General features: G+C 45.0%; 1 long non-coding RNA gene and 1 pseudogene across 1 annotated transcript; one reads left to right on the top strand and one right to left on the bottom strand.

The window, feature by feature from the left end:
- Positions 1-760: 760 nt before the first annotated feature.
- Positions 761-4,241, bottom strand: LOC129736063 (uncharacterized). Its single transcript, XR_008732234.1, has 3 exons — positions 3,900-4,241; positions 3,003-3,120; positions 761-1,564 (listed from the first exon to the last, which is right to left on the bottom strand). It is a non-coding gene; the product is annotated as an uncharacterized LOC129736063 (long non-coding RNA).
- A 23-nt stretch (positions 4,242-4,264) lies between these two features.
- The window catches only part of LOC102058028 (myosin-16-like), a 33,020-nt pseudogene continuing 23,904 nt past the window's right edge, over positions 4,265-13,380 (top strand).

The raw sequence follows: 13,380 nt of genomic DNA, 5'->3' as shown, positions 1-13,380 counted from the left end.
CTCCATTTACAACCCTTTTCATTGTAACAGGGAATGTCACTGTGGACACTTGGGCTACTATGTTTAGCCTGGGATCCCTGGCAGCACTAAGGGGGAGAGACCAGAGTGTTTCTTTCACGCGGTCTGTATTATATGGGCTGATTTTCCCCTTATCTGAAGAGCACTTTCTGATCTGAAATATAGTGGTGCTCCCCATCCCTTAAGAAGGCAGGACTCTTAGTCTCACTTTAACGTGATGAAGAAATCTGTGTTAGGGCAAGAAACTGAGCCCACACCAAAGGCAAACATCCTGCTTAGCAGACAACTCCTTCCCCACGATGCGTTGTCTGCAGACTTTGCTGTGCAGTGCTATCGGGACATGTCACTGCACAATGTCTCCTTCATTTGCTAAGAAAGCCTTCAAAACTCTCCTTACTGGATAATATAATCATTGTAATGGGACGTTGCTGTTTGAACCAGCTGCAGCCCAACGATGATATAGGATGGGGCCCATACTACAGAAAACGCAGTGACATTTCATTAAGCTCAGCAAGAGGCATCCTAGATACTCAGGAAGCAATTTGGCCGAGTTCTAACCGTTGCCAATCTGTCCATGGGCTGAGTGAGCTCGTAGCTATTTAAGGTTTGCCATTTTGACCTATACCATTTCATAGAGAGATCCAATTGCTCCCTTGGCAGATCTCCTATGCGGTCAAAACAGACATTTATGCACGTTACACACAGATGAACAGGTCAGAACCCATTATTTATTTGATGCATTTCACGTCTCCAAGATGTTAGTGTCTGAGAACTGTTTACAATCTTCATTCACAGATTCAAGGTTTGAAATAATTACCTAAAGAGCCCAGAAAATATGACTTGCTTCAGATACATTCCTGAGAAGTTAATCACAATTCTCAATATTCAAGACTCAGGCTGGCCATGGTTTCTGTGGTATTATTCTGCTCCTGACGGGACATGCTGGGTTCTTAGAATCAGATTTTCAGGGTGAATAGTCAGTTACAAATTCAAGAGGTGGGTGTAATGTGAACTCTCTAATTTTCACCTCAAAGTGGCTGTTTATCTGAATCTTCCTGCTTGGAAATTCTATCCCAAGCATATTCACCCGAAACACCCACGGTGGCAATACTTGCAGAGTAACCACATCCCAGACACTCCAGCTGAGGCAAATATAGCAAAGAAATACCTAAAGCTGATACAGAAGCAGTTGTCTTTCAGGGTAGTTCATATCCACCGAGTAATTGAAAGAAGCAAGAGGTAATACAACAGCCTTTTTCCTCTCTGCTTGCAGCAAACACACAGAATTTATTCATCATAAGCATGGGGTCTAGAAATTATTTTAAAATGAAACTTTAGCTCCGTCACCAATACGGCTGCTCCTGCCAAGAATTCAGTCTGAGGTTTGTCTGCCAAAGATGAGCTGCTCTCACTGATGAAACCTGCCAGTCCACCTTGGCAAGAAGGGCATAGCCAAAGATGCGACTTTGAACGAAGGCTTCATTACATGGTCTTTCTGTGTCAGCCTCTTGTCCCTATATTCCAGAAGCTGAGTTCATAAAACACCCTATAAAGAAAGGACAGACAAGGAGAAATCCCCACAAAACAAAGCATTACCTGATCCCTCCTGAGGGACCAAAGCTTTCACAACTAGGCTCCCTGCGCTAGTCTGCTGAACTTACAGATAAGGAATGTGTTCTTTTAAAATGTAAAGTGCTGGCTCAGGCCCTTTGGACAGCTATGAAAGAGCCTGTCCAGCCCTTAAGGCACATCTTCCAGGTTCATGGGTTTAGCCTGGTAGGTACCTGTTGTGTGTGATGGCTGGGAAGAAGTGTGGGGTGGAGATCAGGAAGGACCATGTGGCAGAAATTGCAAGCAGAGGCAGAAAGAGAAAAACACAGTGCCTGCAGGTATATATGAAGCTCATCTGGATTTGTATTCACTGTGTTTTGTAATAGGTAGACTTGAACTCACAGGTATTTTCACTGTAAGTTTATTAAATTCCATGTGATTTTGGGGAAATGAAATTTCAGAATTTTAACTTCCCCCCAGTTGTTGGCATGGCCTTACCCCTTCCTTGACCTATGCCTTTTGGGACTACTTTTACACCTAAACTTTCAAAGCCATATATTGTCTCTGGGTACTTAACACAGTTGAGGGCTGCCTTTAGAGAAGCTAAGCACCAGTCACTCCTACTGACTTCAGACTGAAAAGCCAGAATAAAATAGACTTTTTGCAGGTACTTTGTCTACCAAAGACTGGACTGACAATGGGTGGACAACTCTGAAGATTTAAGCTGTTGTCATGCTGTGCCTCAGTTTCCCCAGCTGTAGAAGGATGGTGATGCATAAAAAATTTAAAGTTCCATAAAGGTCTGAGACCTGCATGCAAGAAACTCTGATGTAAGTACGAACTATTTTCAGTCACATGCATTTATCTTCTGTAGGTGTTTGGTTTAACATTTCATTGATCTGTTTCAGAGACCATGTTAGTCCATGTATTTCAGGGAGGTGACAGATAAAATGTAGACCTGAACCAACTCTGAGATACATATCACAAATCTGGGCATCTAAAACCTGCAAGTCTACAGATTTATCTGTACAGATTGAGAGGGAAAATGATTGCTGAGCTTTTACAGTTCCTTATCTCTGCCTGATCAAAGTGGAAATGGACAGAGGGAAGTTTCTCCTTCCTGCTTTATGGGTGAAATTCACCCCAGAGCAGCAGACTGCAATCGATAGTGTTACACCAGGACCTTCTTGAGCCCTGAAATCGGTTGCCCAAGGTGCATCACTGCTGCCTTGCAGTCCTTGCATGCATGTATTATTAGACCATCAAGGTTTTCAAGAGGATGGCGGGGAAAATGAGATCACCAGAAAGGCCAGTGCCATCAGTGTCTCTAACCAGTGCCAAGCTATTCTGACTTCAGCCCAAGCAGTAGACTCTAAAAGCAGATTCTATAGGCAAGAAGTCACCCACCCACCCCAGGGAAATCTCCCACTTACCCCAGGCTAACTACTGTGACTCACAAGGCAAGCACGAAGCATTGCTTGGGGCTGTCAGCTCAGGGGCTGCAGGGGTGGAGCAGAGAGCAGCCCTTGGCCTGGGCAGTGTGTCCGCACTCTGAAACAAAGCCACAGCATAGCCTGCGTTCCCTTTAATCCAAGTAATGCATGCTAGTGATGAAATCAGCTTTGCCTCTGCAGGGAGCAACAAGTTAAGCAGGTATCCTATGTCCCCAGGAGGCATGTCTTGAGGTAGCTGGACGCTGGCAAAGACTACTCACCATCAGCAGTTTGACTGTTGCCTTGACAACATTAAAGCTAGTTCAGATGTGTGGGTGGGGGAAGGAAGACTGCCTGGAGTGTGGGACATAGTCTGCTCTCAACACAGAACAAGTCCCCAAAAATGCAAAGCCTTGGGACATGAGTCATGGCCTTGAACTCCCCTGCTCCCTTCTGAGGAATGGCTTTGCCACAGGTACGGTCTCAGGTTGTGACAGGGGTGAAAACCACCAAAGGGCATGTGAAGTGGATGTACCGTGGACCCTCCCGGATGACCCTGGTGGTTTTTGATGGCTGAGGACAGGAGCTGACGAACCAGGTCCTTCCTTTCAGGTTCCTCTGAACCCCCTTTACAGCTGTGCCTGCATTTGTGCTATGTTGCGCACTGCTGTAGCCTTTCACACTACGAGGGTTTACGCCCACATCGCATGGGAGGCATCTGCACAGGGGTTACCTGATCCTGGGGAGGGAGTAAGAAGGTCTGCAGGCACCCTGACTTACACCTACTTCTGACATACAGCTACTTCATGGGTTTCTCTGGCAATCACAGAAAACCACCAACACCCTCTGTACTTCTGAAATCCCACTGGCACACCCTTATCCAAGAACTGTACTCACCAGAACTGGGCCTTAAACAACAGATGGGAGAAAGGCCTCCCTTCTCAGCCGTAGGCAGGTTCCCAGTGGCCTGGCACTTGGACAATGAGCAAAGCTGAAGAAAAAGTGAAAATATTCTCCCTATTTCTCCCCAGTTAATCTCTCACTTTCCGGCCCCTTGTAAGAACTACCACCCATGTTTGGGGTGTTGACTTGCCTGCTTCAGCTGCACATTCCTACTGAAGTGGAAAGTATTATTGGTGCGAACAGGACAGCACCATAGGAAATTCCAGGCTTCTTCAGTTTCCTTTCTTAGCAGCATGTGAAGCACTGTTTTCCTTCTTCCTTCCTTCCAGTTTTGCTTTCTGCCTAGAAGAGAAGCCAAGATGTCTGATGGTTATAAGGAAGAGTGTGTGGATGACACTGACCCCATGCAGTTCCTGGCTCCTTCTGAGAAAGAGAAAACTGAAGCCATGACCAAGTCCTCTGACATGAAGACATCCTGCTGGATGAAGGATAAGAAAGGGGGTTTCCTTGCTGGGAAGATCCAGTCTGAAAAGGATGACAAAGTCATGATGAAGATGGTAATCAACCAGCTAAGCTCTGCTTTATGGATTCAACAGGAAAGCAGGAGCCTGCCACCCTCAAAAGAAGTGCAACCCTGTCTGAATCCAGACCTATTTTGCTCTGGTGGGTTACCTGATTTGTGGGACTCCTTTCCTGAGGCCACCAGCCAGGGGCAGTGGCAGCTAGAACAGACTTGGAATTGGAGGCATGTCCAAGAGATTGCCTTCCCATGTGGTCCATGGAGACCTGTGAGAGGTAACATCACCTACTTCCTGTTCCCCAACACTGCAGACCATCGTGGTGGATGATGAACCTATCCAAGGGTGTGTGTGTTCCCTGCCCCTCTGTCACTTGTTAAAAGCAAATGGCAAAGCACTAGGACATCTGAGTTCTCTGCTTTTCTGTGCCCTGTCTTCAAATTAATTCTCTGCATTTCTTTTTTCCCATTCATAAAAAAAGAGGGTGATACTGATCTGTGGCTGCAATGAATCTACCCTCACACAGAGCTCTGGGGGCTTGCAGGTGGTCTGGAAACTGAAATAAATAGCAGTGGGAGGAATAATTTCAGTATTTGCAGGGAGCATGGAGATTCTTGAGAGAACAGTGCAGTATAGCAGCCTCAGGGATCCTTGGCCAGGTGGGATTTCCCAGCCTTTTACTTCCTGCCACCTGCAAAACCAAACCATAGTAAGAAGTGTTTTATTTGGGTAAAACTTCGTGAAGAGGAAGTTACCCAAATAATGAAAAAGACGTGAGCATCAATAATTAGGGAGGGAGACCTGGTCTTTTTTCTCATGACAGCAATGAAGTATGGTGTTTAGTATCAAATAGAAAGCCTTCCATCCTGACGGCAGCTTCAGCATGCAGAGGCATCACAGCCTTTAAGGCTGAGAGCAGTGGTCTTGTCTCTTTTCTCTTCTTCTCTTCCCTTCCCTTCCCTTCCCTTCTCTTCCCTTCTCTTCTCTTCTCTTCCCTTCTCTTCTCTTCCCTTCTCTTCTCTTCCCTTCTCTTCCCTTCTCTTCTCTTCTCTTCTCGCTCGTTTCTTCTTCATCATCTTCTTTTTCTTTTTCCTTTCCTTTTTATTCTTTTTCTTTTTCCTTTCCCCTCTGCCTCTACTGTGGGGGTCAGTAAAACAATTCAGAATTTAAAGACATAAAAAGCAGCTACATTTGGCCTTGCAGCAAAAATCCTGTTATTCTAGACCTGTGGGATTCCTTCAGTGGCTTCCTATTTCTCCTTCCAGCTTCCTCACTGCCAGAGCTCTGGATTGTCATGTCCCAGCTTGTACCTCTGCGCCTGTTTCCTCCTCCACAACTTCTCACCCCGAGGCTGTCCCTACCCTGCAAGCATTCCTAGCCTGTCTTATGCTGCCCTCTATCCTTGGAATAACCTTCCTCTTCCTACAAGCAATAAACTTCACTTCTCTTTCCCAGGTTTCTGCTTGCAGATCCCAGCGTTGCCCTACCATTCCCCTGTGCGTCTCTCAATCCTGGCATGTCCCAAAAACTCTTTTCTGGACGACTGTAGTACTAAGCACTGAAAACTGCATTACACTTTGCATTTGGAACTGAGGAAGTCTTCTGCCTGCCCCAAATCCACAAGGCTGGACCTCTGTGGAGAGCCTTTAGTAGGGCTGAAGCTGACAAGGAATTACTGCTTACAGCAGCAATTCAGCTTTCTGTGGGAGCTGACTGACAGAAGATGTATTTACTGGGCTGCTCTGGATGGTGAGGAGTGGTAGTTGTAGTGTTGAGCATCCTGCTGATGCTGACTTTTATCTTCTTGTTGTAGGAATCCCTGAAAGATCAAATCATCCAGGTGAATCCTGTTCTGGAGACCCTCCATAAAGCTAAAACTACAAGGAAGAACAGTTCCTCCTACTTTGTAAGTACCAGCCCTTCACTGATAGGTCACTGGTAGGTCATACAAAGGTGTTCCCTTGGAAGAAATAAAAACAAAAAATATTTTTAAATGCTTCCTCAAGCACTAAACTTAGTTTATATTTGCTACCATTTCACATGAAGCATTATTGGTTCCCATTTTCTGGAACTAAGTTTGTCAGTCGATTTTGTTTTGACTTCATGTTTTTATATGTGAAAAGAAAAAAATAGTTTTGATCAACCTCAATTCAATACCCTTTCAACTGTTTACTTCTGCAAAGATTCAAAATGCTTTCATTTTTTTAGATTATTTTTAATTTTGAAATTGTCAGTGAAAATGTAAAACATTGGGGGTTTCAACTGAAGTCTCATTCCTCTGTTTCTCTGTGCTACATACTTCTACCATATGCTGCAGAGAAAGGAGGATTTCTTTAAGCTCTAATACAGAATCTAAGAAGAAAGAGGTTTTTTATAGATCTGATCTTTGAAAAGATTAAATTTCCTCTCACTGACTTGCAAATTTGCCCCTACAGGCAATGCTGTCTGTCCCTGATGAATGCTCAGAACCTCTCAGCTACTTTCTGTTTTCCTACAGATATTGCAATCTTGATTAACAGACTCATCTTTTATTTTCTCATCTAGGGCAAATTTATCTGAATTCACTTTGGGAGCATGGACAAGCTGGCTAGGGCTAACACTGAGAATTGTAAGTAAGCACATAATTCTTTATATTAACTTTGCTTTGGATTTTTGATTGTTGAATGGACCCTGTTCCGATTACATCAGGCACATGCAAATCTGAAATTAATTCTGTTAACTTGCGGGATTTGCACTGCTGTAAATGAAACTAAAAGCTGCCCCTACTTCCACAGTGAAGTTACATGCTTTAGATGATGACAAATTTATTTCTTCTCTCCTTAGTTGCCTATGAGACTCTGTGAACACATAAATGGCACAATGCCTCCCCCAAAAGCTGTACACTTTTCATTCTACAATTATATTGCAACCATTACTCACATTCATCAGTACAGCACTGTAACTGCCTTGCAACCAAGACCCTAAAAATAGCTATCTAGGGAAGGTGCATTGTTCTTTGTTTGCACACGTGTGTCCAAGACTAAATTGAGAACCACAAATCTCAGCTCTCAAGGTAAAAAGACCCTGACACGTTTCCTGGCTAAAGCCCTTTAGCATGCAGAAAAAGGAGAGAGGAAACATATGGACCAGTTATTCTTTAATGTGGGATTGTCTGCATCCCTCCTACTTTCAACTCATCCCAGATTTGCATCACACCCAGAGACCATATGTTGGATTTGCCTCTCTGGACAGTGGGCCAAGGCAAGTTCAGGTTGTTTACTGGCAGGTTGCAGCTTCTTCCAGCCCAGCCTAGAGAGCAAGGGCATGGACAGACCTTCACTGTGCAAGCAGCAGGGCTGGCACAAGGGCCTTCTGCTCCCTTGCTGGAGCTCTGCTGGCAGATGGGATTGTATGAATGCTCCCTGAAGTCACTTGGACTAACTAAAATTGACAATAAAGGTGGTTTGAGTCAATCCAAATTTGTCTGAAGGACTCACATGATGCCGATCACCAGCAGAGCTATATGGACTTCGGCTGAGAGGCAAAGATGAAAAATGCCCAGCCAGAGCTGCCAGCAAGGTCTGGTGCTTTGGTGCAGCTGAATGAATTGATACAGTGAGGTCTAGAGAAGGATGTTTTCTGTGGAGACCAGAAGCCAAACTAGGCATGTTAGTGCCTGACAGAAGGTACGGACAGGGTACAAAACATCCTTTCCAAAGCTCTTCTCAGAAAGGGCTGTATAAGGACATGTTTCACAGGTCAATCTTACAAACCATGCACTGGCAATTTACAGGATGCTTAGAAGTAGGATCCGTTAGTCTGGAGATCTGTTCCTGAACCCAGCAATGACAAAACTGGACAAGCGATGGCATCTTTTTCCTCTATTTCATTAGCTGCCAAAATAGCTGTAGTAAAACTTTGGCCAGTGGGAATGTTATAAAGCTTAAAACCATGCTCTGAGAGCATCATTGAAGGATACTGTGGTTCTTGCTGCACTCATAGGACCTTCAAAGGACATTGCTAAACGCTGATTTCACTGATATCAAAAGCAAAATTCTCACTGACAACCACAGGACCAAGATTTTTCCATCTCTGCCTACTGACTACACCTGGATGCATTTCCTTCTGCATTCCAGGTCTGGAGAATTCATGTGTAATTTCCCAGGAAGTAGCTAAGAGATATTCTCGTATCTTCCATCAGATTCTTTCCAAGAAGAAACTTAAACTTACTCATTTGGTACTTTGTGAGCGTTATTTACTCCCTTTAATGCACACACCCCTGCTCAATCCTGTTTCTAGAATAAGAAACCTCCTCACCAGAACTGTACTTGGCTAGAGATCGAAACAGGTACTCTGCAGTGGGGGGTTGTTACTAATTATCTAGGAAGAAGAGGATTGCAAGTGACTTTTCCTTAGGCATACAAGTGAGAAAAGAAAGCTGTCTTCCCTTGTCTTGATCAATGTATGGTGAGGTCCCGCTTGATCTGGCAGGGCTGCCACTAAGGTAAAAATGATAATTTTCAAACTGACTGACTGAGCTGCCTCATGTCATTTGCTTACATCTCCTCAGGACAGAAAAGACAGTCAGGACAAGTTTTTCAATACTGTTGAAAAAGTTTGGGTGTTCAATCCCACTTACTTTGACGTGGCTGCTATCTCAAAAATCTCCTAGGCAGCCTAAGCTCATCCCACAAAAGCCCTTTTTCTTAAGTGATACACTCAAAACATGCTCAGGAGGAAGTCAAATCTACAAGAACCCTCAAGTCTCCAGTCCAAAAGCTCATGTTATGCCTTGATTCTACTGATGGCAATTGGTGCAATCACCTCTTGGTCTGTGTCTTGCTGCAGAACCTGCTTCTTGTGCCCATCCTCATCATTGCCACTGGGTGCGTGAAGGTGTGAACACAGCAGACAACATGGATAATGGGGAAGAGCCACTTCTCACTAATGTTAAATCTGAGAAACATCAGTGAAATTGAAAATACAGCAAACAGGAAGCTGCCCCCCTCTGCCCCCTCAGCCTAAGTTTCCCCTAGGAATAAAATTCAGCTTCTTCAACCTGAGGATAAATAAGCTACTGAAAGAGCACTAGGGATAGCCCGAAGATTTGTTCAATTGTCTGTGAGCTGGAGCCTGAATGTAAAAGATCTGCTCCAGAGCAAATGAGCTCGACATAGGAGTTTCTGGTTAACATTCAGCAGCCTGGGGTTTGCAGGACTTCAAATGAGCTAGTTACAGGGTTTGTTTGAAGCCTGAAAACTGACAGATCTGAAAGCTGAAGCAGAGACCATGGGTTAAAACCTGCTCTTCTCACATACATATGTAATCTCAAGGAGCAGCTTTTGTAAGAGAAAGACTTGACCCTTTGTCTGGTTTTGACACACATTTTACTTTTTAATATCATTTTGAAGAGTATCTGTTACTGAAAAGAGCTTATTGGGAATATCTGCTGGCTCCTGAGACTATTATTATAACCAGGACTTGAGCTACAGAGAGATCAAACAGTCTCCAGCTGCTGAACTTATAGTGCCCTTTCTAGCAGCTGTTGGTATTTTACAGCTTCCAGGATTTGTACATTGCAAACAGGCCTTTTGTACAAAGCAGATATGATTTTCATATCCACTGAGACAGGCAGTCCCAAATCACGGCTCACGAGTAACACACTGCAAGATTCTCCGGCATGCTGAGAGTCATGTGCTCTCCCTTCTCCAGGCATGCTGTGAGAGCAAAGCACAATGTTCCCAGCAGAGCTACACGTCCTCCCTATCTGTGCTAGCTGAGATGTGGGATATTTTCTATGAGATGTTGCTGCTCAGGTCCTGCTGATTTTAAAAAGCACGCTGAAGAGTGGAATGAGCTGATATCCCAGATGATACGTTGCGTTTTACTCAGGTATCAGAGATGCTTAGAACAACTGCTGTCATAGCACATGGCTCTTAGCTAACATAAACCAGCATACGAGAGAAAAGCAGAGTGCTGTTTACAGCAACATTAAGCTATTCTGTCCCATGCTAGTCTGAAAGGACCTGGCTGGTCAAATTTCAATGGGCTGGAAAATTATTTTAGATATTTAGCACTATAGGCTGGCTTCCAGCTTATGGTGCAGATTAAGAATTCCCTTGTGTGGGTCTGTGTCCCTTCTGCCAGGTGGCCTTTGATGTCCCGGGCTCCAGTCCAGAAGAGCAGAGCTGTGTTTACAAGCTGACAAGGGGCATCGTGCGCTTGGGCACTGTGACATTCAAGAAGAAGCCAAGAGAGGAGCAGGTAGAGGTGGACAAGATGGAGATAGGTAGAGATCTCACCGTTGGTGACAGCAAACCAGGACAAAGTCAGCATGCTAACAGATCAGCCAGTTTGTTAAGATTGAAAAAGCTGCTAAACCCAGACTCATTATAAAATGACCTTAAACAACACAGTGATTTTTTTTTTTTTTTTCAAATGAACAGATGTGCTATTGAGAGTCAGAGCTGGCATTCACAGCTGCCACAGGGCAGCAGACCTAGCCAGATGGCTGAGCTGTCAGCTAAGGACTTGATCCTTCTTTGCTGAACAGCCCTGCTTTGCCGGTGTTTTTGGAGCTATGGTGGAGCAAACAGGAACATACCTCCCTGATCTTACAGACACAGAGCAGTTGCTGCAACACCTTGTTTGAGGTATTATTGCCTCTGCTTCAACCAGCAAGCTCTGCTGAATGGTGTGTGTGTGAAGGAACAGAGCTGAGACCTGCTTCCCTTCTGTCCTTCTCAGTGGGTTCCCAGCAGGGCTGGAGAGCTTGCCTGCCACTGAAAGCAGAACCTGAAACGGTTTTCCTGACTATGCAGCAAAGGGATGGGGACAATGCATGATTTTCTTCCTGTTACTCAGATTAACATATTAATCTTCCCTCCGATAGTGGCTGACAAAGTTACTCAGCTCATGGGTCTGAAGTCTGGAGAGCTCCAGCTAGGACATCACCAGGCCCAGGGTGAAAGCAGGGAACAAGGCGCAGCAGGAGGGCACCCTCTTAGTGCTGCAGTGCCAGAACTAGGGATGTGGCCAGCACACACATGTTCCTCAAGGCCGCTGATGACCAGTCAAGGCTGCTGTTAAAAGAACCATCTGGGCAAATCACACAGCTTCCTCAAGCCCACGGGAGGCAAAGGGGAAGGGGAAGAAGCTGCCTTTGAGCACCATGGTGCATTACATTGGCACAGGAAGTGTGGCCCAGTGCTGTTTCTGCCATAGCCCTGTCTCTAATCCCGAGTAAGCTGGAACATGCACTCAGGGAGGTCAGACATGAGACCATGCCCTCTGCATGAACAGATCACATCAAACTTCCACAGGTTTTAACATCCAGCAACAATGGGGGAAGTACTTTGCTGGTGTAAATTAATGTGATGCCTTAAAGAAGTACTGCAGCCAGAGACTGGCTCTGCTGCACAGAAATGTGCATCTCAGAAACCCTTTCCAGTAACAATTAATTGAAAACACTGATTGTGCAAATGTCCAACCAGTGACACAACAGCTGAGCATTTTAATGTGCAAAGAATAGCAAGGCTGCCTCATGACTTTTCAACGTGTTGCCACTGGCCTTGATTAAAAATACAGTCCTTATAGATATTCTGAAAAGGAACAAAACCCCAAAAACTCAAGCCAAGGCTTGTTTTGAGTAACACAAAGCTGTAAGAAAGCTACCCAAAAGGCACATCAGCCAAATGATTAAATTCATTTTTGCTTCTGTTGCTTACGTGTTGCTGGCAGAGCCAGAGTCCTGCAGTTCACTGCAGCTTGTCTAGTCTTTCCTGGTGCATGTGACTTGCCTCTCCGCTGTGTTGTCAAGCAGCCATGCTAATACTTAGCAGCGGGAACAGTATTTAAGCATATTATCAAACTCCACCAGTTATTCATATACTCCAGTGCACAGACATACTGACAGAACATGATCAGAGCATGAATCACAGGCCCTCTGCTCTATCTTTTTTACACTCAGCAACTATTTCCTTTCTTTGCTATCAAGTAGGTTTTGGAAAATGACATTTGACTATGCCAAAATATGCTCTGATTGTGCTTGGTTATACCAGTCTAAGCCACATTGTCCCCTCTGTCAGTGTATCAAAGTATGAGCCTAAGAGGTAAAAATATAATCTCTACGCAACATCCTTTCCTTTGGCAGCCCTGCAGAATCATTTATTCAGGGTAAATGGGCTTTCCTTGGTAAGGGCCCCTTATGAGTCCCAAGGAAGTGCATTAATGCTATTCCCGTGCCAGCACTAACTCGCTTCCTTTCCCTGTACCCACAGAGCATTCCTCCCTCTCTCTGTGCAGGTTAACAATCAGAAATCTGCTTTCTCGTGCACGGCTGCTGGGCTGTTCTCTTGCTGTATTGGAACTGGTCATGCCTTTTCTCCCCTGCTCCTTTCCAGGTGTGACACAGTATCGCAGGGTGGCTACAGAAGAACGAGGATCCCCTGAATAAAGCAGTGATGGGCTTGCTTCAGAAATCCACCATGGCCCTGCTCTGGGTCCTCTTTAAAGAGGAGGAGGCTGCAGGTAGAGTGAACATTATGTGGTACAATCAATACTGTTAGCTCAATGAGTCAGCAAGCAAACATCATCTGTTCTTGTGCCCAAGTGCTTCCTCTTCATTCTTTTGTGGAAATGATTAAGCCTGGCACTGTAACACTTGTCTTCATTCAGGTAACAGCCTGTGTCTGCCTCTGCATACTCCTCTTCCACGCTGAAAGACAATCTAGCTCTGTCCTTGAAAATTCTGCCCCTCCAGCACTAGGAGAGGCAGACGGTACACAATGTGTTCACTTTGCTCAGTGAAGGCACTACCCAGCGCTGCTGTGGAAACATGCTTGCACAGATGGAAGCATGAGTGCAGTCCCAGCTTAATGACAGGCTACATAATCCCCTCCTGGCAGTCAGTGGCCTTCTGCTGCCCAGACAAATGTCAGGTTTCTATCAACCAGAAAAACTCACTGCCTACTAGGATT

This window comes from Falco cherrug, chromosome 4, assembly GCF_023634085.1.
Source record: "Falco cherrug isolate bFalChe1 chromosome 4, bFalChe1.pri, whole genome shotgun sequence".
Taxonomy (NCBI): Eukaryota; Metazoa; Chordata; class Aves; order Falconiformes; family Falconidae; genus Falco; species Falco cherrug.
Note: the sequence above shows the minus strand (reverse complement) of the source record. Positions and strands in the feature narration are given on the sequence as shown.